General features: G+C 38.0%; 1 protein-coding gene across 2 annotated transcripts in view; it reads left to right on the top strand.

The window, feature by feature from the left end:
• Positions 1-7,503: 7,503 nt before the first annotated feature.
• Positions 7,504-14,465, top strand: part of rrbp1b (ribosome binding protein 1b) — a 30,962-nt gene continuing 24,000 nt past the window's right edge. For both annotated transcript variants that reach the window (XM_066657439.1, XM_066657438.1), the window contains exon 1: positions 7,504-7,590. The gene's annotated coding sequence lies outside the window, so the exon portion shown is untranslated. The remainder of the gene's footprint in view (positions 7,591-14,465) is intronic.

Here is a 14,465-nt window from a genome sequence, read left to right on the forward strand (position 1 = left end):
AGGAAAATCAGCCTTTGTGATTTGAAAAAAGGGCATAGTTTATCTTCAACAGAACTAGGTAACCTCTACTAGTTTTAGTTTAAAATATTACGTTTCAGTGAAAACGAAATACATAGCACTCCTGATATTTTAATTATATATTTTTGGTAATCTGATTATGGGGTGAACTGCAAACTTATGAAATCCATTAGGTCTCTCATGTCTACAATCATTATTTTAATTTGATTACAGAATTATAGGACTGTATTATTTGTTTTGTACTCAGCACAGTATTGGATTATAATCAGTTTAAATATGTAAACCCTTAAGTAACACTTATGGCCCACTATTCAAATATTTAAAGCAGCTCCTTTCCATTAATGGACATGGGAGAAATTGTGCTAATAATTTGCAAATAATCATAATATTCAGCAAACCTACCATGAGTACTCAGTCATAGTGGGTGTATATGACAATAGAGTCAGTGCCTGTAGCTACAAATTAGGTGAACTTAACTTAGTTATTGTTTAATCAATTCCAAGATAGCGGTGCAACCTTTCAGGAAATTTGACTCAATTAAGAATATAAACAGACATTCAGAGAAGTTCACTGTACTTCATTTAGTTCCTTTGCATGGTTTTAAATATTTTTTTTATAGAAGTATGTCCTTGTTGTAGAGTATTATGTATTACTCTTTGTGTTCAGATGATCACATATGCTTTGATTTGGCATCAGAACCCGGTCCTGGAACATCCTACTCACAAAATTAGTTGAATCAAGTTTGTTTGAACAGGTAGAATAGGTTCAGAATTGGATAACACTGGCTTAAACTGTCAGAAAGCCTCCCTTTATTATTGCCTGGATTGTGCATGTGAATTTGTAGAAGGACTATCATTCATTCATTCATTGTCTGAAACTGCTTATCTAATTCAACTCCTCACAGACCGTCACATGGAGTGTGGCTCAAACCCACAACCTGGAGCTGTGTGACTGCAACACTACCTGGCGCACTACCGTGCCGGCCGAAGGCCTATCAATTTATTTTAATATAGTTCATTTATTCAGTTTAATTTATTTCAGAAATACACCATATGTACAAATATTTGAGGACAAATTTGTAATCAATATATTCTACATTAAGTTGCAACCGTTACTAACACAGATGTGCACACACTGCCTCTCTAATCCCTGTAGAGAAATACTGACAATAGAATTGGATTCTCTGGAGTAGAGAAACATGAACCTAATGCCAGGCGAAAAATATATAGCACCCCAGCACTGAGCTGTGCTGATGAACCCATATTTACTGTCATGTCTTTTGTTAGGTAGTGAGTAGTAGCCTATATGTAAGCAAACATGATCATTCTCAGTACATGTGGTCTCAGTTAAATGGTTATTCTCTTTATTTATTGCAAGAATTTCACATATTAAGCCAACCACAAACAAGTCTGTAAATCACATAATGCTGAAAATGTACTCCATATAATGTACTCAATGTTTACAAGGTACAATATTAACACTGAAAACAAAACAGTTATTACATGATCACCAGGCACAGAGCTGTACTACAAAATACACAATAATCTAACACAATATCCCAAAGAACTCACTGACATTCTCTTAAACTTCCAAACAATGCTCAAACAGAGCAATTTGAGCTGCGTTAGTTATGGAAATTTGTTAGAAGAAAGAAAATATCTAGGATACCTATTTTATGCAGGGCATTTTACGCAAAGCAGGACATCACAGTTAACCAGACAGCCTAGGTTTCTAAAAGTATCAAACTATAAACATTGTCTGAACTATAATGTACCAGGTGCCCTGCAGTCTAGTATCTGTGCCTTAAGAATTGAGGTGAGGGCCCTACAGTCCAGTTTACATGCCTTAAAATTTCTGGGGTGAGGGGCATGGCGTAACCACAAACATCGCATTGACCCTGAGACCCTGCTCATCAACACAATCTTTTAGAAACAGCTCCATATCAGCCATGTTGTTAAAAACAAATAAAAAGGGTTCTTTAGCCTCTGGGTCGTCTCCAGAGCCTTTACGACAACTACATATTTCGAAGCCAGCGACGTGCTTGAGTCGTGCTTAAAATGTTCTTCCGCGCACACTTGGAGCTGTATCACCCACTTGGAGTTGTACCACCCACTTGGAGCTGCCTCCGGCCTGCAGAGATACCCTTCTCGCTATATCGCGGATATTGAGGGAAAATCTAGAAAAACCGTGAAAGATGAATAGCCAATAGTATTTTTTTATTATTATTTACATGTATTAGACTAGGCCTGTAGGTGACAAAATATATAATTTCTTACGTACAGTACATGTATTTTTCATGTCCACATCCGAGTGAAATTTACTTACGCTAAATCACAGCTTAGGAATTACTCTATTAAAGAAACAGGTAGGATATCACATGTAGTTCCAGATGAGAAAACATAGAATGACTATTTAATGCAACAGTACAGGGAGGGTTTTAAAAGTCCAAATACTCGTTAAATAAATAAAAAATATCTTTCCTCTACTTCGCGGAAATTTGTTTTTCGCGAGTGGTCTTGGAACGCATCCCCCGCGAAACGAGGGATCACTGTACACGCCGAATAAAAAAAAAACGAATGAAAAGTTTACTGAGATAAAAAGTTTAAAACCTGCACATATGCTCAGCAAATTTTCTTGTTTTCTTGGAAGTTGTGGCTTGAGAAAAACTCAATCTGCTGCATGCTTAGCTCTCACAAACTAGTCCATGTTTTGCTAGCAGTGTTCAAACCTGCGTAGCTCATTTGCACCACCAACCCCCCTGCAATAGCTCCCCCCAACTTTGGGAACCACTGGTGCAGCAGATGATGAGTTTTCTCAAGCCACAGCTTCCAAAGGAAAAACAAGAATATATGATGAGGCATATCTCAAAGCAAGCTCATACCAGTCACTGAAGGGATGAGGGGATTAAATGTTTAGGCTTTTTCTCTCAGGAAGCTGTTTTGTAATAAATTTGTTGTGCTGGGAAGCATTTAGGAACAAATATGTTTAACAAAGGCTTACTTTATTTTTGTTGTTTGCTATAATGTAAAAATAATACATTATAATAGCTTGGAAGTAAAAGGTGTGTGGGTTTTTTTGTTTGTTTGTTTTTGGTGGTGGTGGGGGGTGAAAGTGGGGGCGTGAAAATATTCTCCTCTACAAAAGGGGGCCATGGCAGAAAACGTTTGGGTTTGGGAACCAGGTGTAGAGGAAGATGTTTGAGATTCAGCCCTAATGGTGTGGCGGTATAATTGAGGAGCGTCGCAGACACCAACGCAGAAACTATATGCTCGCAATGGCATAGGGCTCTTGCGTAGTCTCTGCGTCACATGGTCTGACTGCACTCTCAAGCTCTTTACAAAACAAATATACACAGTAATCTGTTCATCATTGCATGGAATTTTGAATTTCTTCATCCACTATTAGGTTATTTACTCTTTCCCACTGTCTGACATTCAGAGGAGCCTGTTAAGGTTAGGCAAGGTGTTAGAATAGTCACTTTCAGACATGACCCCCATGACTTTCACAACAAGGAACAAATAATGCCAGTACAGATTTGTTCATAAAGCCTGAAACCTGGAAAAAAGTATTTTAAAGGGCATGCCTCACTCCAGTACATTTTTGTTCAGTTTTTTTGATGGACATGCATTCATTGCGTTTCAGTCATTTACTGATCCAATTACTCACTTTCAGGCCAGGTTCTAGACTGATGTGTGCGTCTGATTGGATGTGTGCGTGGCTGACGTCACCCACACAGCTAACAGCTTTCTAAACAGAAATAATCCAAAAGCAGAGACACAACACAAGCTCCTGAGACAGTGAGAGGGAGACAGGGCTAAACTTTAATGTTACATGCGCTTTAGAGACAGGCTCAGAAATAGGGTGCTTAATTGAACTGGGGTTACATTGGACAGAATTATAGGGCCACAGTATTGAAATAATGTATATAAATAAGATTCAGAGAATAAAGTAAGAATTCTGAGACTAAAATTAGAAATATTCGCTGCACGTATAATGGGGCACACAAACACGGTTGTAACTGAGGAATGCAGTGTATGGCTGAAGTTATACTATGGTACAGATCATTCCTTCATTCATTATTTGTAACCCTTATCGACTCCCCCCCCCAACGGTGTTCGGAAACTCAAATAGGCGTCTTGCATTTGATGTAGATGGTGGACAAGAACTCTAGAAATTGCACTTAATTTAATGCAAAATGACGAAAAAGTGTGTTGTTTTTGGCTGCAATAATTCAATGTACAGTGGCACATCTGTGCACAAATGGCCAAAAGATCCCAAAATATCCAGAAAATGGACTAAATTTGTCAACTTTAAACGGGGACTTTGGAAAGGACCATCCACTCACTCGGTTATCTGTAGTGCTCATTTCACTGGCACTTTTCCAACAATATGGGCATGTAAGGAAACCAACGAAAGGTGTTCAAGAGCCTCTGTATACATGGAGGTAAACAGGGTAAGTACACATACTTCGCCTGTTTTAGTTGGTGTTAGTTAACGTTAGCTTGACTTGGTGGCTCAGATTATACTAGGCTACGTATCACTAGTTGCATTACAGAGGTTTATAGTGTCGGATGAATTAGAGTTCGACTTCGATCACATTTACAAGAATAACGGTACCTCTAAATTTGAGTTTAGCTTATTGATAGGCTATTGTCATGAATAATGTTGCTTATTTAGCTAGCTAGATACTGTCATAACAGTCAGTAATAACGGTGTTTTAACACGGTGTTGTTCAGCTGTTGTCCACCAGTGACGTCACACAGTTGCGTTCAAGAATTTCCTTAGCGAGCTCGGGTTTTTCTGTCAATTTAATAAAATTGTCAGTTTTAAAGAAAATTAAGCATGCTATTTTCATTTTAATTCATACTTATATGTCAGTAACTAAAATAATGTGAAATATTCATGGAGGTCCATTAAGTGGTGCTTAGCCTTTAACGATCACGAAAATGATCGATCCAGAGGGAGTGCCCACAAGGCTCCATTGCGTTATGACTTATGGACTCATACAATAAACTAAAGGCTGCACTGATGGACTTATTCATAATGTTGTGTGGATGCGTTTAACAAATAATTCTGTTTACTTTACTGAATGCTTCTTTCACAACTCGCTCTATGTCACACAGAGTCTGTCTGTATACATATTATAATAAATAATAACCCAAACAGTATTTCTCAAAATATTCCGACTTTATTCTCTGAATTATGCTGACTTTTGTTCTCAGAATAACTCCAACCTTATTCTCAGAATTATACTGACATTACTTTTACTAGCTTAATTTCACTCATTCATTTATTTTCACTCATTCATTCAGTCTTAGTCACATATTCTGAGTTAATCAATCAGTTAGTTATTTAGATTCAGTTTGACTCACCTTGATTCGTTTTCACTCTTCCATTCTGTCTTAGTCATTTTCAAACTCTCTCACTCCTTCACTCTTTCTTTTCCTCTCGTCAAAGTGAGAGTAGCTGAAAATCATTAACCTTCCAGAGTTCCCATATTTACAGTCACCTCTTGCCAAACAATGTGTGTAACGTTTAGGAAGCAAACAAACCTGTGTGAAGAATATGGTGTGTGGTGTAGAGTGTTCTATTTGTAGTATGTAATTGTAGTCTCCAGTGGTTTATTCTGTATAATACACTATAATTTTACTATGCAATATATTACTGTCATACACCTATATAGTTTGTTAACAATTTTAAGGCTGCAATATGCAAATGACCACTTTACAGACTTTCATATCAGGCTGTTTGTTTCCATCCAAATTTTAGTTATATGTGAGTTTTATCTGGATCCATTAAATGTAAACTATTTGGTCAGTGTATCTAGTGGCCCTTAAAAACTACTTGGACACTTAACTGTTAAAGTATTTTTAAAATTGAGGGTTTTTGACCTGATGGAAATAGTACTTACATAATGGCTACAAATTATTCCTGATATCCCTCTGAGCACACAACTTATTTAATCTCCATAGCATGAAATAGGATGCTCTGGAAGGCCACTATGCTCAATGCAAAGTTAACTAGAGAGATATAATTCCCACAGACACTGAGCTGTGAAAGAGTAGACCTGTGATTTCAGAGGTGATGCAGCATTATGTACAATGGAACTAATCATCACACATTATTACCAGACCTCACCAATGTTCCTTTAGCTGAATGCAGCCCAGTCCTTACAGCAATGTTCCAACATCTAGTGTAAATCATTCCTAGAGAAATACAAGACAATACTCCAACAAATGGATGGAAAAATCCCAATTGATGTTCCAATTTCAGATGAAATTTTGGTTGAGTTGATGTCCATAAACTTCTGGCTATAATGTTTGGATTCAGTTTAGTACTACACTGAACAATCAATGGATTTGGAACCCCTACCTTGTGTCTACATTCACTGTTTATTTTATCAGCTACACTGACCAGGAGCATTTTGTAGTTCTACAATTACAGACTGTAGTCCACCTGTTCCTCTGCATTCTTTCCTATCCACCCTGTTCTTCAATAGCATGGACCCTGTTGGTCCACCTTGTAGATGTCAGAGATAGTATCTGTTGCTGCAAAGTTTGTGTTGATCATCCTCAAGTCCTTAACCAGTGGACACAGGACTCTTTTGGCTGGATATTTTTGGTTGGTGGATATTCTCAGTACAGCAGTAGACCCACTTGTATCCACTCGTATCAACACAACACACACTAACACATCACCACAATGTCATTGTCATTGCAGTGATAAGAATGATTCACCACCCAAATCATACCTGCCCTGTGGTGGTCCTGTCCATTGAGGAGCAGGGTGAAAAGGGGATATGAAAATATGCAGAGACACAGAGTGCTCCTGCATGGTCAGTGGAGCTGATAAATATGGCCAATGCGTGTAGATAAGGTAGGTGTTTCTAATTCAGTGAGTGTTCAGTATGTGTGTATTGGGGGAGAAAATGAGAATTTAGAAATGCGGGGGAGGAGGAGGAGAAGGAGGGCGCATCGACCCTGACCCCTAAAAGTGATGACGAGTCTTTAGAGTGTTGTCTCTTTCAGTGAAGTTTGTCCCGCGAAAAGAGTGAAGAAACTTTAAACTTCGTTAATTTAATCGCACAATGAGCTTCTTTATCTTTTCTAAGTTTTGGCGCACTTGAAAGACGTTTATGTACTTTTGTTGTCTTAATCGAAACCTAATCAAGTACATAAGCAAATCTTACGAAACCGAAACGTAGAATGAGACAGACGCTGTCAGTCAAAAAAAAACCAGAAACATGTCAATAACAAACTTACAGGTTTATGTTTTCATTCTGCGTTTTTCGATGAGAGTTTAGCTCTGTTTTTTATGTTTACACTTGGCGCACATTCCAGCGTTATGCGAATTTGGACTACAAACCCCATTCATTAGCCACGACACCTCCTTTTCTTTCTCCGAGAGGACTTTCTCTAACGCGATTGGTCTGTGTGTCTTTGATCGAAGGCTGTTCGTCAAATTAGAACTCTTTCTACTCGGCTTGGGGGCGGACCCTCTGCCAGCTCACAGAAAGTGCCACGACTCCACAGTCTGCGAGTCCAAATCAGTGACTGAAAACTTGGACGGCTGGTAAGTCTCCCCTTTTTTCCGGTATGTCCGGATTTTAGCCAAATATTTAAAGTTAATTTAAGATTATGACATCAGGCAATTGTTAAACAGCGGATGTCTTTCCTCAAAACCACCGAAAAGGCGTTCAAAACTTGTTTGATTTCAGGATGTGTTAAAGGTTTTTGTGTAACGTAATCTTGGTCTGAATCCCAAATGCCGCCTTTCTCCCTATTAACTGCACGGCATAAAGACATGCCTGTTGGTTTTTGAGTTTAGAAAAACTTCAGTTTGGGTCCATGTGTAGGCTAAAATATATAAATGTAATCTTTAATGTAGTGTGTGATTTGTAAATGCTATACTTTTGGGACCTACTTGTGTAGTACGTAGTGAGTAGGGAGCGATTTGGTATTGAGCCTTACTCTGCCGAGAAGAAAAGCAGTACAAATTTTTCATTCTCCCTGAAGAAAACACGTCTCTTCGTCTCGTTTGAATGGGCTAATTCTTAAATATTCCCCGTGTAATTTGTGTATTGTTTGTTTGTTTTTTAAGTTTAAGTTTACTCTCACTGTTTTGAACAAAGTCGTTAAAAATGAAGCTAAAAATGAAGCTGGCCCAAAGTTAAGAATGTTTCAGTCCTTAGACTTTCCCCTCACAAAAAAGTAAAATATTTAGTTTTGATTAAACTTATATTACGTTACTTTAATGCCAGCCTACTGACTTGAGAGCAACGAAAACGTTCTCACGGGCTTATGTACACGTTTCACTCTCTGGAAGAGAGGAGAGTGTGGACCCTTTATTCACTAAAGGATGTTGATATTCCACAGACTTAGACGTAGATAAACTTTATTATCATTCAAATTTACACCGCACAGTGCGCATTAGCACGAAATTACATCGCATTGACTCAGGGTAGATCGCACATAAACAGTAGCAGTAATATTATATATATATATATATATATATATAATGTAGAGCAAAGTGTAGCGAAAATGAGTCTGATTATATTTATTTACCAGTTCTGTCTGTAGCCACTCATCAAAAGATGCGTGATGCGTTCATTCTGAAATTCTGCATGTAAAGTGAACTCCAGCTGGCAGTTTGCAAAGGTTTCAAACACTCAGTTTTTTGCATCTTAGTTTCATATTCCATATATGAAGTGGCAGGCACCTTTTGAAACTTTAACAGTATTTAGGCAATATGAGATATTAGACTACTTTAAGAAATGTGAGGGACAGGTGGTTTTCCATGATATGGGTAATTTTAAGGTGATATGTCTCATTAAATTGTGTGCTTTCTGAGTCAGAGAGTTCATCAGAGTTTATAGACGGGAGACAGCAGTTTTTTAAAAAAAATTATCAAATATGAAGCATCTGCTTTTTTCCTGTACATGAAATAACATTTTTAGACTCTGAAGATGCCAAAATGACCCAGAACCAGCTTGAATAAAGCATTCTGTCAATTGGCAACGTGGAGCTATTGATGTTATGCAATAGCAGAGATTCTGCCTAAGGGGTTAATGTCTGAAACTGCTTCGTTGCTCATCTGCCCTGAGTCAAGCATATTGCAGCTTGGGCATATATTTATCTGCAAGTAACTATTCATCTCTGGATAGTATGGGGATATTTCACTATGATATATTACAATATTCTCTCCAGATATGCTTTTTTTTTCTCTTTAAATTGCATTAATCTGTAAATCAGTGCACATGTTTTGTTAGAAAAAGAGCATAATTAAACCAATTTAACTGACACAATATATACAACTCTGAATAACAAAACATTTAATTATTTGAAATATGTAAATTATTATTATTTATTACTTTTTTCATAGTTAAATATGGCAGTAGTGCTGACATGGACTCATTATATGACTAGGACCAGTACACACCCATACTCCGAGAAGTACAGGTGATAGGTATTTGGACAGGTTTTTTTTTTTTCCTCCTTTCAGTTTATTGTGTTTGAGATTACATTAAAGTCTTTGGTTTACTCAAAGGGTATATACATACTTAATCATTGAACTATTTAGAATTACAGTAATATTTAACTTAACACCAATTTAAGGTGACCATATGTAACCAGAAAGCTTGTTTACCAGTCAGGTGTTGGTCTTTGTGTCATTGCATTATATTGATTCATCTAAGGATATGTAGGTATAGACATGTCAATAACTATAAAAATACACCAGCATAACCTCAGAAAACTAATAGCTAGGAAAAAATAAAAACAATTGTACTAGTGTCTATTCTGTACACCGTAATGAACTTGTGCCATAGAGATGGGAAGATCAATGAGGCCCATGTGTCCGCTGCTGTTTATCTGTGAAACATGGTTAAGGTAGTCTTGCATGGCAGCCAACAAAAAGCTGTTCCACTACTTTGATCCATCCACGAATAAACCAGAGTAACAAATTTTCCGGAAATTTTTTCTGGAAACTGCCAAGATGCTTGTAGCTCTCAATAAATAGTATCACTGCAAAGGCCAATACATCCCTATCTAATATCAAATAAGAAATTTTCTTTGTTCTTTAAATCTATAAACAAAATTTAAATCAAAATTGAGTCTTTGTCATGGTAAGCTTAACATATTTATTTGTATATTTACTAATATGTCAATGAAATTAAGAACATATAGTCTGCTTTTCTCTGTATTTGTAACACCACAAGGTAGCTTTTAAATTCAGAATATTATTTCTATAAAAATATTGATTAAATAAAATTGAACACATGATGTGCCATGCGACGAGTGGGCTAGAGGTGTGTAGGGCCACCCAGCGCTTAAGTGTGAAGCTGTGTTTTCTCTGGAGTAACATTGAATAGCTTTCGGATTTGTTGGATTGGCTTTAATGATCCAGAACTAATCACCAACATTAGTGCTTAATCTCACTAATAATCATGTTGCTGAATGCTCTTGAACCCTCATTTTCTAAAGTCTAGTGTAAAGCTACTGAGAGATTAAAATTAGCTACTACTGAAAAGGGGGAGATAAATTTTACTATAGCAATGTTGGATTAACATGTGTTAAGAAAAGATCAATCACATATATATATTCCTATTTTTAACTGATCAGAGTTATATATATTTTTTTTACATATAGTGCTATTGTCTTGCTTGGATCTTTCACAGTTTTGCACCACATAATAGTTTTGGTTACCTTTAGGGAGAGTCTGTGCAGAAGTTAAGGCCAGTCAGCATTTCTCTTCAACTATGGGCGTCTCTGCATGTGGTGTGTTTTGTATGTGTGTCACATCCTGGTGGGATCTTGAGAGCCCTTTTAAAGAAACACTTTAAAAGTGTTTCTAGAAAGTACTATTTGGATCTTTTTTGCTACTGTGGCTCCCACTAGTGGAAATTTACAGCCCTGTACTGAAATCAGTGGGGAAGGGATGGTCTTTTGCCTTCTGCCTAAAGTTACATAGTGAAATTAATGCAGTTCTGAGCCTAGAGACAGAAGCTCTATTCTCCCTATTACTGGTCAGTGAAGCTATAATTATAATTATATTGCTATAATTGGTCAGTGAAGCTATAATCTTATGTTAATATATTACATAGTGTTCTTGTACAACACTCTGGTCAGAAGATTTCCAGCTAATGCAATTATACGTTGATCACTGGGATGTGTGTGTGGAGGGGGATGTATTTTGCTATCACTACTACAGACTAATCACAGGAAATGAGGAGTGCCATGTGCAGGAGTGGAATGAAGTGGGCTAGAGTGGGATGGCATGATCTTTGGACAGTATTGCATAACTTGCTGTCCTGTGGTTGAGAGTTGGGGAACTGCCATTTTTCTATGAAAAGGGCTTTGAGAAAGGGGGAGGAATTAAGGGTGATCACATGTCTGGTTTTCAGCACCATCTTTTTACTTTTACCTGCGAAGGCTGCTTTTAGTAGTGGATCTAGGTATAAGGGTTAAATGCAACCTTCATGATTGTTATACAAAACACATTTATAAAATTCAGAATGTTTCATCACAATTTGCTAGTTCACCAGTCTGTTTGCATGCTGGAAACAGGACTAATGTAAGTGGCATGCTAGGCATAGAAAAGACAAAGGGGCTAAATTATATTAGAAATTCATTGCAAATTTAGTAATATCATTTGACCTTGACTCGGCACGGCTTGCTTTTTGTACAAGGACAGCTCCCCCTGTGAAATGGAACTGGTGACGTCACAAAACCCCATCTCTAACGGGAATCGCAGGCTTTGAGAAGCACACCAACGGCTGCTGTAAAGTCAGGCACTGTTTACTCATTGTGTATTCGTGTGTTGTGTTTCAACTGAACATGGCTCTGCACCCAGTTCTCACAGATCCATTTTCCTTGTTGCTTTTGCTGGAAATTTTCTGCAGCCATCAGTCCAAGGAGCATTTAAGACTCTTCAAAACACCTCAAGGTAATGGTACAAGCTGCCGCTGTGAGTCAAGTGGCGAGTTTGTGCTGGATTTGAATGAGCTCTGCATTTCGGGGTGATTTACACCACCATTGGCTCTCTGGCCAATCAGTGCTCTGTAGGGTTTACACGTCATGATTTAGTACCTACTTGGCACAGTTGGAACTCGGCGCGAGCAGGGACTAAAAATGTATTTGGTTCTAGGGACCAGGTACCAGATTTGGCTAGTGGAAAACCAAAAGAGCCGAGCCATGTCGAGTAGCATCGTTTAGGTTCCATGCAGTGGTAAGCACCATAATCAGGGGTCTAGGCTAACTTTTTGCACTGGTGCACTTAAACATTTTCTTAGTTGAACCCAAATTTTCACCTGCATCACATTTAACACAGCAGTTTTACAAGTTATTTTACAAGGAGCCCACCTACCTGAACGTTGAGCCAAAATGTGACATTTTTTGACAGTTGCACCTAGGTTTGCAAAATTATGGGAAGTTGGGAAATTAACCATGGGAATTATGGGAATAAAATGGGAATATTCAAAGCTGAAGGTGAGAAACTTGTATATAGTTGGTAAAAAAATATATACTGAAGCATAATCTTGGCTAAAATAATTAGATATGATACAAAACCAGTTGAAGCAAAGCTGCTTCTCAATCCCAGGCACGTTACAGACTGAAGGGTTACTGAGACTACACTCCCTGCACTGTTCATTCCTCCATCAGCATGTCCAGATAACGTCTAGAAACTTGACACTCACCTAATGAAAGCGCACATTTGGACCAAAGCACTACCTCAAGTCAGGTAAGTTTTGATGAGGTTCATATTTTTATTGACAATAATAACATTGAAACATTTAAGCAACTATTAAATCAAGGTGTAATTTTGCAGTTGCTTGCTATCTGATAAATCAGAAAAGCTCAGTAGGCTAGCAAGAGGTTATCTTACCAAGGCTTATCAATTTCGGCCTACATCATAAAATGTGTCGGTTTATTTATACATAAATTGTACCCTCTGTTCCTTTTCAAGAAAATGATCTGTGACGCTGTCGTACCAACAAGGCGTTTTTTTCCAGGGACTTGACTAGTGTTCTCTCAATGGCCAGCAGAGCTAGGCTGCTTAAATGGCTTGGCTCTTGTGAAATGTGTCCGCCTGTGAGTGCTTTGTGACGGTGGAGGGGCTCAGCAGCACCCGCTGGTCAGAAACTGCGATAGAAATCAGAAAGAGTGATAGAAGTCAGTCTCCAAACACATGCAGCTACAAAAAACCCCACCAGAAATAGAAGCTCGATTTGTTGCTAGTCATTTTTAACATAGAAAATGCCGCTAAGAGATTTAAGAAAATCTCCGGTTCAACTCAGAACAGAATGAACATGTAATGTTCCCACGGATCTTTACACCAAAGTATCGTTGATTCGCTCATTTAGCTGTCAATCAAAAAGGGATTCAGCCTCAGAATCATGCAGAAGCTGAGCGTCCGGGCCAGCCCACTGCCCCAAAGACCCCCAGAGACGCTGAGCGTCCGATGGGTGGGACAAAGCCCAGCATTTATCAAATGACTCGTCTCGGGGAATGATTGAGAAGCCGCATTTTTACCAGTGATAAGAAGCTGATTCTGAACAAAAGTTGAGCGCGTTGTAGAGCATATTTTTTCAATGACATGTACACACAATAGTATATATTTGATCACTTATTTTTTTGACATTTTAGGGGAAGCTGAGCTTCCCTTGCAGTCTTAGAGCAATCGCCTCTGCTAGCTACCTATATTATTGTTGCCTCAACGAGTTTCTGTAAGCAAGAGTTACTACTTATTTATTTAACGTTTTGAAGAAAATTAGCTTTAGTGTTTTTACACTTAGTCATTTTGTTTAACAGAAGAATGCCACGTGCATCAACTGTGACATCGCAGGTGTCAGTTATTATTTCTATTATGCCTTCATGCCTGCTGTTGACAAAGAAAATGGTATGTTGATATACAGGTGCTGGTCAAAAAATTAGAATATCATGGAAAAAGTTTATTTCAGTAATTCCGTTCAAAAAGTGAAAATTGTATGTTATACTCATTGATTACACACAGACTGATATATTTCAAGTGTTTATTTCTTTTAATTTGATGATTATTACTGACAACTAATGAAAACCCCAAATTCAGTATCTCAGAAAATTGGATTATTACTTAAGACCAATACAAAAAGGATTTCTAGAAATGCTGGCCAATTTAAAAGTATGAGCATGTACAGCACTCAATACTTAGTTGGGGATCCTTTTGCCTGAATTACTGTAGCAATGCGGTGCTGCATGGAGTCGATCAGTCTGTGGCACTGCTCAGGAGCCCAGGTTGCTCTGATAGTGGCCTTCAGCTCTTCTGCATTGTTTGGTCTGGCATATTGTATCTTCCTCTTCACAATACCCCATAGATTTTCTATGGGGTTAAGGTCAGATGAGTTAGCTGGCCAATTAAGAACAGGGAGACCACGGTCCTTAAACCAGGTACTGGTAGCTTTGGTACTCTGT

Source organism: Hoplias malabaricus, chromosome Y (assembly GCF_029633855.1).
Source record: "Hoplias malabaricus isolate fHopMal1 chromosome Y, fHopMal1.hap1, whole genome shotgun sequence".
NCBI lineage: Eukaryota > Metazoa > Chordata > Actinopteri > Characiformes > Erythrinidae > Hoplias > Hoplias malabaricus.